Raw genomic sequence first — 11,375 nt, forward strand, 5'->3', positions numbered from 1 at the left:
GGGGGAGGGGAGGGGAGGGGGGGGGAGTTCTCCGTGCAGAGGCTGCAGGTGACGTCGGGGAGTCCTGGAGGGGTCAACCCATGGTGGACTCTGACTCTGGAGTGCTGGGGGACCTCGCTGGGACCTGTGAGCCACTCTAACTCGGGCTGTAGGCGATGGGTGCAGTGGTGGTTCCAGGGATCGGGTTTCTTTGTCCTTGTAGGCTCACTCTGTATTGGGAGTTTCTTTTGAACAGAGCTGCTGTTCACAGGAGATCCAGTCTTTGTTAAAGGCAGTCAGTCCTCCCAGGGTTCTGGAGGTCGCTGGCTGCAGGACAAAGCGATTTTTGACGCAGGATCTCTGGAAACTGCAGACGGGCCGGTAGGGCTGGGACCAAGTCAGTTGTTCTCTGCAGTCTCCTCTGCTGGGCGTCTTCCTCTGTCCTTCTTCGTAGGTTACAGGAATCTCTCTTCTTGGTTCAGGGCTGCCCTCTAAAAACTGTATTTAGGGGACGTTTTAGGGGTATCGAGGTCCGTGGCCAATGGGCTACTGACCTTAGGATGACTACACCCTTGGTGTGCTCACACCACGTGGGGGAGTGAGCACAATCACTAATCGTAATTGAGGTGTGCCTGTCATCTGCAAGATGGTGGGCACTGAAGAGTGGGCTTCACCTCGCCTCCCCCACCTGAATGGTGTGGTTGGCAGAGGTGGGCATACCTTCTGGGCTGGCTAATTTTTCCCCACCTGTCTTCCTGCCAAAAAAAGAGGGGGAAAGGAAGGGGGCCTGCTCCTGATAGCAGGAGAGACTGGGGGTCGCATTACAAAGGCTGCAAGGCCTCGGAAGCTCCCCTGCCACAGATGGCTCTTCCTGGGCTGGGGGAGGTGTGAACACCGTTGCCTAGGAAAGGCTTTGTTTCTGGGCTCAGGGAGTGATGGCTTCCACACCAGGGGTCCAGAAACATGTCTTTTGGTGGCAGGCTGGTGTGTACCAGTCAGGGAACCCACCAGAGGCTGGTAGTTTTAATGGTTACTGCAAACACAACATTGATGGACAGAATGTGGATCAATGTCACACATTCACCCCAGTCAAAAGATCTGGGCCCAAATCCATCGTTTTTCCACTCCACACCACCCTGGGTTAGACAATGGCGATATGCAAATCAGCGCTGACCCTATGCCCCATGGGAACAGTCCAGTCCGAACTACAAAAGCCATGTCCTTCCCAGAACGGAAACAAGCATCCGAGGACCGGCCCGGTTTCGAGGTAACACCTCTCATCAGCCCGGCTAGCTTGCTTCCAGTGGTGTGGAGTGCCTGGGACTCACGTCTGAGCATCCCCAGTACACTTAGAGCGGTTACTGCAAACACAACAATGATGGACAGAATGTGGATCAATGTCACACATTCACCCCAGTCAAAAGATCTGGGCCCAAATCCATCGTTTTTCCACTCCACACCACCCTGGGTTAGACAATGGCGATATGCAAATCAGCGCTGACCCTATGCCCCATGGGAACAGTCCAGTCCGAACTACAAAAGCCATGTCCTTCCCAGAACGGAAACAAGCATCCGAGGACCGGCCCGGTTTCGAGGTAACACCTCTCATCAGCCCGGCTAGCTTGCTTCCAGTGGTGTGGAGTGCCTGGGACTCACGTCTGAGCATCCCCAGTACACTTAGAGCGGTTACTGCAAACACAACAATGATGGACAGAATGTGGATCAATGTCACACATTCACCCCAGTCAAAAGATCTGGGCCCAAATCCATCGTTTTTCCACTCCACACCACCCTGGGTTAGACAATGGCGATATGCAAATCAGCGCTGACCCTATGCCCCATGGGAACAGTCCAGTCCGAACTACAAAAGCCATGTCCTTCCCAGAACGGAAACAAGCATCCGAGGACCGGCCCGGTTTCGAGGTAACACCTCTCATCAGCCCGGCTAGCTTGCTTCCAGTGGTGTGGAGTGCCTGGGACTCACGTCTGAGCATCCCCAGTACACTTAGAGCGGTTACTGCAAACACAACAATGATGGACAGAATGTGGATCAATGTCACACATTCACCCCAGTCAAAAGATCTGGGCCCAAATCCATCGTTTTTCCACTCCACACCACCCTGGGTTAGACAATGGCGATATGCAAATCAGCGCTGACCCTATGCCCCATGGGAACAGTCCAGTCCGAACTACAAAAGCCATGTCCTTCCCAGAACGGAAACAAGCATCCGAGGACCGGCCCGGTTTCGAGGTAACACCTCTCATCAGCCCGGCTAGCTTGCTTCCAGTGGTGTGGAGTGCCTGGGACTCACGTCTGAGCATCCCCAGTACACTTAGAGCGGTTACTGCAAACACAACAATGATGGACAGAATGTGGATCAATGTCACACATTCACCCCAGTCAAAAGATCTGGGCCCAAATCCATCGTTTTTCCACTCCACACCACCCTGGGTTAGACAATGGCGATATGCAAATCAGCGCTGACCCTATGCCCCATGGGAACAGTCCAGTCCGAACTACAAAAGCCATGTCCTTCCCAGAACGGAAACAAGCATCCGAGGACCGGCCCGGTTTCGAGGTAACACCTCTCATCAGCCCGGCTAGCTTGCTTCCAGTGGTGTGGAGTGCCTGGGACTCACGTCTGAGCATCCCCAGTACACTTAGAGCGGTTACTGCAAACACAACAATGATGGACAGAATGTGGATCAATGTCACACATTCACCCCAGTCAAAAGATCTGGGCCCAAATCCATCGTTTTTCCACTCCACACCACCCTGGGTTAGACAATGGCGATATGCAAATCAGCGCTGACCCTATGCCCCATGGGAACAGTCCAGTCCGAACTACAAAAGCCATGTCCTTCCCAGAACGGAAACAAGCATCCGAGGACCGGCCCGGTTTCGAGGTAACACCTCTCATCAGCCCGGCTAGCTTGCTTCCAGTGGTGTGGAGTGCCTGGGACTCACGTCTGAGCATCCCCAGTACACTTAGAGCGGTTACTGCAAACACAACAATGATGGACAGAATGTGGATCAATGTCACACATTCACCCCAGAGTGTGTGACATTGATCCACATTCAGTCCATCACTTGTTGTTTTTTGCAATTGCCGCCCTAAGTGCGCTGGGGATGCCCAGACGTGGGTCCCAGGCACTCCACACCACTTGGAGTCAAGCTAGCCGGGCTGAAGAGAGGTGTTACCTCGAAACCGGTCCGGTCCTTGGATGCTTGATTCCGGTCTGGGAAAGATATGGTTGTTGTAGTTCGGACTGGACTGTTCCCATGGGGCAACAGGGTCAGAGCTGATTTGCATAAAGCCATTATCTGACCCAGGGTGGTGTGGAGTGCAAAAAAACGATGGATTTGGGCCCAGATCTTTTGACTGGGGGAGTGTGTGACATTGATCCACATTCAGTCCATCACTTGTTGTTTTTTGGTAGTTTTAATGGGGCATCTCTAATTAATTGCATTTATCTATATTTACATACACACGTATACATATATAGACACATATACATATATAGACACACATATACATATATAGACACACATATATATATATATATATAGACACACACATATTGGATAAGGTTTGTGCGCCTAACGCTGGTAACGCCGGATATTTCGACATCACGCTTTGAGCGGCACAGTTTGCAATAGCAAGCGCGTCTTTTTAAAGATATTCCCCTGTTGTGTCTAATTATTATTTTGTATTTCGTTATTATACCTTGTTTTTAAATTAGAATAGTAGCGCACACTTGCACTATAATTGTTATGCTCACCGCTGTTTTCGCGGGTCTTTAGGCAGCTTTACTCGCTCGCGGCCATCTTGGGGGTAGGTAGTGTAAAGGAGTTAGCAGTCCAGTAGCTGGGGTGGGCGGAGCTAGGTGGGCAGAGGTGGGGACAGGACAGGAAAGAGTCAGAGTAGGGACGGGGAACTGAGTAGACGTGTAATAAAGAGTTGAGCATATCTGACCCAGTGTCCGTGCATGATTGTCGTGAGACGCGACAACTGGCGACGAGGATGGGATCCAGCAGCAAACCCACCAGAACGAGCCCCGTCCCGCAGCGTCGAGCGTTCCGAGCTCCGCTGCGACAGTGATCCTGCGGCGCCAAGAGAGAAGCCCCCAGGAGTGACCCGACGACCCTCGAAGGCGGAGAAACGCCGAGGAAAGAAGAAAGAGCGCCGAGTGAGAGCGCCAGAGAAAGGGAGCCGGTCGCGCTGGACGCGCGAGATCCATGGGCGCGAAGACCCGACAGAACTGTAAGTGAAAGTCGGGAGCCCACTCCGACGTTGCCCCTCACTCTCCCAAGGCACCGCACTGGCGAGAGAAGCGCCACACAAGTGAGCGGCGGAGCGCCCCAGCCAGCCCTGACACCGTTGTCATCTGTGAGTCCTGCAGCCCTGGGTGCGTGTGTCTGGAGCGAGGGAAAGAACCTCGTGTACTGCAGAGGGGGCGGCCATCTTAAGGTCAGGCAACGTGGAAGACAGACCTTACGTGAATGGGTGGCGGCCATCTTTGAATCAGGCAAGAACCAAAGACAAGTACTTATAGTGAAATTTTCCGGCTGTGACAGGGAACCCGGCGGATCCAGAGAAGCCTACACTGGCAGCAAGAAACGAACAAGCATTGATAGCTACAGGAGAATAACCCTTGAAAACGCACGCCAGTCACTGAAGCAAGAATCGGACACAGGCACTAAAAACTCGCCGCCAGGATGTCTAACCCTCCCGCGCAAAAGGAAGTCAAGGGAGGCACACACCTGCGAGCCCCTGAGCCACTGTCAGTCACAACAGGTAGCAGCATGGGCCTAAAATGGCAAGAATGGCTAGAGGACTTTGAGGACTACATTGAAGGGTCCAAAATAGAACCAGACAAAGACAAGATAATAGCCCTTCGCAATCTAGGAGGGCGTGAGATAAGCAAGATCGTACGAGAGATCCCAGCTGTGGACGGTGACACCCATGCCAAAGTGAGAGACGTCCTGAATAACCGTTTTCTACATAAAAGAAACGTTGACTACGAGCGACACAAATTCCACCAGCAGCGCCAAGGAAAAGAGGAACCACTGAGCTCCTTCATACATCGACTACGACGGCAGTCCCAATATTGTGAGTTCACAAACTTCTCGCCTGATGCAGCCATCAAATCTCAAATAATCACTGGGTGTCACTCGGAATCGCTGAGACGGCGGTTGCTAAGAAAACCACAGGAACTAGCAGACATCGAAGAGAACTCCCGGCTATACGACCAAGCGGAAGAAAATGCGGCAGAAATCGAAACCGGACCCAGCACCAGTCACGAACGCGCCAACCGTGTTACTGAACGACGGCATGGACGACAGGATCGGCGTGGCAGCGGATGACGTCACCCGTGAGATAGGTCACGGCGCTCCAGATTCTCGCCCAGGCGTCGCCCGGACTACAAGAGGAAAGACTCTGAGAGGAGGGATCGACGACCCGAACGCACGAGGCGATGTTTCAGGTGCGGATACGACTACCCTCACATCGACTCCTGCCCTGCCATGGGCCAACGATGCAGAAAATGTGGGCGGTCCAACCACTTTGAAGCCATGTGTGGGGACTACCACAAAGAAAGACGCAGCGATAATGACAGACGCGATGGGCCGCAGCGACCCTCAAGATCGGAGGCCAGTCGTCATCACATCAGAGCGGTTCAGGAAGAGCCCCCTAGATCTCCCGCGTCTTCACACTCCAGCCACGACTCTCGACGCTCCAGATGGGACCGTCGTTCTCCGTCAAGGGAATCAAGATCGTCCTCGTCCAGGCGGTCATCATACACCGTTGAATACGTCAACTTTGCTAACAACGATCAGTTTAAACGTTATCCACGTCTCGACATCAAAGTGGGCAACCACGCTGCCAAGTTTGTGATGGACAGTGGAGCGTCGCTCAACTACATATCAGTTGCAGAACATGACCGCATGGACCCTAAACCACGTTTGCGCTTCGCGCCTGTCCGTGTCTACACCTGGATGGCGAAGAAACCACTCCAATGTTTAGGCAAGTTTGACACCACCCTTACGTATGGTGACGTCTCCATCCCAGCAGTCATCCACGTCATTAAAGGGCCTGAAGCCGACTGTCTGTTGAGCCTTCCCACCGCTGAGCGCCTTCGGTTGGTGCACATCCTCTTCAACGTCAATGACAGCTCGGACTGCGCTGGGAAATTCCCGTCACTGTTCCAAGGATTGGGAAAATTGAAAGGCCGGCAAATCCATCTGCACATCAACGAGCAAATCAAACCGGTGGCTCAACACCCGCGACGGGTGCCATTTCACTTGCAATCTGCGGTTGAGAGTGAACTGCAGGAACTTTTGGACGCTGACATCATTGAACGCACTGAGGGCCCCACTCCCTGGGTGTCCCCGGTGGTTATCGTCCCCAAGAAAGGGACCCACAACAAGGTCCGTCTCTGTGTGGACATGCGCCTACCAAACACGGCCATTGAACGGGAGAGACACCCCGGCCCACTCCTGAGCGACATGATCACAGCGCTCAACGGGGCAACAGTATTTTCTAAACTGGACCTGAACAAGGGCTACCATCAGCTCGAACTAGATGACAGTTCTCGTTCCATCACGACATTTGCCACACACCTTGGTCTATTCCGTTACAAACGGCTCAGCTTTGGCGTTTCATCAGCCGCTGAAATCTTCCAGGAGGCCATACGACTCGTCATCCACCACCTACCAAACGCCATTAATTACAGTGATGATATCTTGGTCTACGGATCGGACGCGAGAGAGCACGACACCGCTCTTGATCGTGTCTGCCACGCCCTGATGGAAGCCGGTCTGACCCTCAACAGGGAAAAATGTGAATTTCATCAGTCGACCCTGAAATTCTTTGGACACATCTTCTCGGCTAATGGCATGAAACCGGACCCGGACAAGATCGCCACGCTCAATAACACCAAGAGTCCGGCTGACGTCAACGACCTACGTTCCTTCCTCGGAATGGCGAGTTACTGCGCCCGCTACATTCGTGATTACGCCACTGTAAGTCATCCACTGAGGCTCCTCACGAAAACTGGCACGAAATTCATATGGACCCCGGAGTGTGAACGTGCTTTCAAGACCATCAAACGCGCTGTGGAATCGGCTGAGTGCCTTTCCTATTTCAACCCCAAGAGGAAAACAGAAATCACTGTGGACGCAAGCCCCGTGGGTTTAGGAGCCATCTTGGCACAGTACGACAATGAGTCAGATCAGAGGAGAATCATCGCCTATGCCAGTCGGAGCCTCACCGACCCTGAGAAACGGTACTCCCAACCAGAGAAAGAGAGCCTGGCTGTTGTGTGGGCGTGCGAACATTTCCACATTTTCATATACGGGAAACACTTCACACTCATAACCGATCACCAGGCACTTATCACGATCTATGGAAATCCCAAGTGCAAGATGCCCCCCAGGATCGAAAGATGGGGCTTACGGCTGCAAGAGTACACGTTCTCAATCATCCACAAACCGGGGAAGGCTGAGAATCCAGCTGACTATATGTCCCGCCACCCCCGAATCTCCTCAGAGACTGCACCCTCCATCGCGGAAGAATACATTCACTTTGTGACTAGTCATGCTCGTCCACCAGCCATCCCCATGCACGCTATTCGGGAAGCGACCAATCAAGACACCATCCTACAAACAGTAATGAAGCGTACACAAACCAACAGATGGAGATACCACCCGCAGGAGGAAGAGGAAGACCCCGCTGTCAAGAAAGAACTCCAAGCCTTCCGACATGTCTCTGACGAACTCTCTGTAACCGGTGACGACCTCCTCCTCAGAGATCACAGACTAGTCATCCCAGCGGCACTGAGGCAAGGAGTAATCGACCTGGCCCACGAAGGCCATCGAGGGGTCGTGTCCACCAAAAGAGCTCTGAGAGAACGTGTCTGGTTCCCAGCCCTCGACCAGATGGTTGAAGACACATTGAAAGACTGCCACCTCTGCCAACTGACCAGCCACAGTAATCCACCCGCACCTCTACAGATGACCCCATTGCCTGATGGGGTATGGCAAGAAGTTGCCATGGACTTTTATGGCCCCCTGCAATCAGGGAAGTACGTAGTCGTCATCATGGACGAATACTCCAGATTCCCAGTGGCCCAGTTTATATCATCCACCAGTGCCGCCTGCACCCTCAAGGTACTTGAAGAAACTTTCGCGACATGGGGCGTCCCCAAGGTCATCAAGACGGACAACGGGCCCCCATTCAATAGTTATGAATTCAGCGACTTTGCGAAACACATGGACTTTCAACACCGCAAAGTCACACCACTCTGGCCCCAAGCCAACGGCACTGTGGAAAGATTCATGTCCACCATTAAGAGAACATTCCAGCAAGCCACAGCCGAGAAGAAAGATCTACAGTCAGCGCTGAACGAGGTCCTCAGTGCCTACAGAACCACTCCCCACTCCACAACGGGCCAATGCCCTGCGACCCTCATGCTAGGGAGGACAATGAGAAATCGGATCCCCACATGGGACGGAGCACTGAGGAAGCCTCTTTCGGATCAACAACACAGAGACATGGCCGCGACAGATCAACGCCACAAAGACAAAATGAAAGAGTATGCGGATCACAAACGCAGAGCCCGGTCCCCCTCCCTGAGGGAAGGTGACAGAGTCCTTGTCAGACAGGAACAGCGCCAAAAGACTGATTGTCGTTTCAAGGATGAGCCTCTAACAATTACCCAACAAAAGGGCACTATGGTGACCGCGGAATCAGAGAACCGGCGAGTCACCCGCAACGCTTCTCATTTCAAGAAGTACTCTCCTGAAGACCATGAAAATATAACTGTGATCCCCACATCTGAAGGCCGAGACAATCCTGAATCTGTCGCACCCGACACCGGACATTCATCAGTAAAGGAACCCTCAACTGAAGGCGCCGTGTCCACACCAGCGAGACCCCGCCGTCACGTGCAGCCTCCCAAGAGACTGATCACAGAGATGGACTAATCTTTATTTTCACTTGTTGCTTTATTAAGAAAAGGGGAGATGTAAAGGAGTTAGCAGTCCAGTAGCTGGGGTGGGCGGAGCTAGGTGGGCAGAGGGGAAGAGGTGGGGACAGGACAGGAAAGAGTTAGTCAGAGTAGGGACGGGGAACTGAGTAGACGTGTAATAAAGAGTTGAGCATATCTGACCCAGTGTCCGTGCATGATTGTCGTGAGACGCGACAGGTAGGGACGTGCTGTTGGCGCCATTTTGGTGAGTGCTCCAGTGCTCTTCCCTGCAGGCGAGTCCGCTACTTAAGACGAGCGTTTTTGACGGTTGTATGACGATCCATCGGAAACCAAGACCGCGCGGCAGTTTTCATCGCGGTCATAACATTGCACCTGCAGTCACATCGGCAATTTTCTCATCGCACGTTGTTGCGACGCAAATGCGGGCATGTAATTGGTTAGTGTGTCACATCGGTGACTTTACATCGCCCGACATGACAACGCAATGTTTGAGCCCACACGTTTCAGACTGGACAATGGCTATGATTCTACAGACTGCACTGTCAATGTGTACTTGAGGGAGAAGTGAGTGCCTGACCCTCTCTTGCAATCCACAGCCTTCATCCTGAGCCGAATTCACGAATGTGCTTTTCTATCCGAAATCTTAGTTCTAGCAATGCCGTTCTACGACATACACTGTGCACCGCTGGGAAATCTATATCCCGGGCCTTTGAATAACACCGAGTTTAACAAACCATTAAGCACACACACGAGGAAATAAATACCTGATTGAAATATGCGGGATGTCAAATGTTTTGAATGGAAAACCGAGATCAAGACATGGTTCTTCCTCTTATTTCCCTTTTCTCCCTCACACATGCACATTTAGTTGATGTTCGTTTTTAGCATCTACGTTTGGCAGATGTTATTCTTCTACATGTGACTCATGAAAAAAAAATACCAGAGGAGTGTTCACCTTTCACCCGCCACCATTGAGGTTTTGCTCCAAACTGGACTTGTATCTGAAAACAATACGGCTACCTACAGGGAACTGTCTCCATCGTATCTTTACGTCTCCTGTGAAGAGGAGCGATAGAGAATAGCATGCAAAAAAAGAGGCTATATGTTTCCCTGCACACATCGTGCTCTCGAGACTACTGGACCTCACGAGAAATAAAAACGTAATGTTAACCTGACATAGCGCAGTAGCTCTAATGTTCTTCACACAGGACTTAAACAAATGCCCAGTATAAAAATGCCATCAGCCATCCTTCCACCCATCCTTAATTCATGCATCCACCCACCCAGTTGTGATAGCGACTGTTTTTTTTAAAAATTTGCATCTGCGCCATTATAACATATGTAGGCTGTTAATACGCTTGATAATAACAACGTTTCTGTTGCGATTGTGTCGCCCAACAAGATTGTAGCCAGCATCTCAGACCGTTTCTGTTCTGCATTTTTATAAAGTGGGGCATGTACGTGACATTGTAATGGCATAATTTTTTTAAGTTGTCTCAGCCCGTCTATTGCAAAAGAGGCTATCTGTTGCTGTACCTCACGAGAAACAAAAAAACGTAATGTTAATCTGACATAACGCAGTAGCTCTAATGTTCTTCACATAGGACGTAAAGCTCTAATGTCGTGTCATAAATAAAAGTACATCTGGAGGCTGATTTGGATCTTGGTGGGGTGTACAGCAGGGGAATAAGTGTAATACATGCAAATTGCAGGCTCTGCACTAAGGGAGAGGATTTGGCCACACAGATAGCGCTGCCGACTTTGGTGCTGGGAACTAAGGTTCGAGGCTCGCCTAATCCACAAGAAATTTACAAGTGCTTTTTTTATGTTTCTGATTAAAATGCATAAACAAACATAAATCATAAATCAGCAACATAAAAAAGAAGCACTTGTAGGTTTCTTTAGTTTCTTTTATTTTAGTGGGTCAGGCGACTTACTTATTTGACGTAATGGTCCATGCGATGTTATAGCGTGCGTCCACCCATCATCCATCCATCCTTCATGCACGCATCCAGCCACTCATAAACCCACCCATCCAGCCATCGGCTAGCAACCACCCAGCCATACATTCAGCCACCATCACCCATCCATTCTGCAACACCCACCATCACCCATCCATTCACTCATCCATCCATGCAGTATGCAACACATCCACCCATCCCCTTGCAACCACCCTAATAATGTTCCTTGTAGCTCCGCCCATATTAATGCCACCCATTCATCCACCAATATCCTTCCATTCAGCCATCCATTCATCCACCAATATCCTTCCATTCATCCATCCATTCATCCACCAATATCCTTCCATTCATCCATCCATTCATCCACCAATATCCTTCCATCCATCCTTCATGCACGCATCCAGCCACACCCAGCCATACATTCAGCCACCATCACCCATCCAT

The sequence above is a fragment of the Lissotriton helveticus genome, chromosome 10 (assembly GCF_964261635.1).
Source record: "Lissotriton helveticus chromosome 10, aLisHel1.1, whole genome shotgun sequence".
Taxonomy (NCBI): domain Eukaryota; kingdom Metazoa; phylum Chordata; class Amphibia; order Caudata; family Salamandridae; genus Lissotriton; species Lissotriton helveticus.